The sequence below is a fragment of the Buteo buteo genome, chromosome 16 (genome assembly GCF_964188355.1).
Source record: "Buteo buteo chromosome 16, bButBut1.hap1.1, whole genome shotgun sequence".
Taxonomy (NCBI): Eukaryota; Metazoa; Chordata; class Aves; order Accipitriformes; family Accipitridae; genus Buteo; species Buteo buteo.
In genome coordinates, this window is record NC_134186.1 from 6,311,763 (window position 1) to 6,312,579 (window position 817).

The following is an 817-nucleotide window of genomic DNA, read 5'->3' on the forward strand; positions in this document are numbered from 1 at the left end:
AATGTGTTAAGTCATCTACAAAGTCACATGAGGTCTTTTATTTCTCAATAATAAAGAAAGCAAAATTGTGTTTCTTTTCTAACAGATCTTTAACTGCTTGCACATCCCAGATGGCAAATGTAAGCACAAATGCTGCTTCGGGCAGGTGGTGTCCAGCAAGTGAGGTATACAGGGAGAGGAGGGATGCGAAGCAGGGTGCAGCTTTGTCCTACAAAAATCATCACAAACAAAAGCAGGGGGCCAAGAATTTCACCTTAAACTTGACCCGCTGTTTTTGCAGTAAAGCATCCAAGTTCCTCAGTTTGAAGCAGTTTGTTCCTTGCCAGCAAATCCACCATTCCTTGGAAGTGTTCCTGGGAGCTGATGCTTGAGCAGCTCTGGATTCTGGGACCAGAAGGATGATGGGACTCCAAGGGTCAGAGTTGTTGGCTGAGAGATCTTCAGATTTGCTCCGGGTTCCTGGCACAGCTGATGTGATTTATGTTAGTCAGCTCCTGGAAAAGAAAAGCAACAGAGACATCTGAGCCTGGTGACTTAGACACTGTGCAGGATGTCAGACAGTCTACCCCTGCTTGAACTTACCAAAATGTGCTCTTTGCTAAATATGTATTACCATTCTCATAAAAAACATTTTTTCTTTTCTCTCCCTCTTTCCCCACCCTATGGGACATAAAAGTCATGCTTTAGACATTCTGTGGAGCAGATTGGCCTGAGTTCCTGGGAAAGGTCTGGTCTGCCACAGCAGGGTGACAGTTCTCCAGCAGGTAAATGCAGGTAAATGTAGTGAGAGAGTTGGGCACACTCAAACAGGCACTGG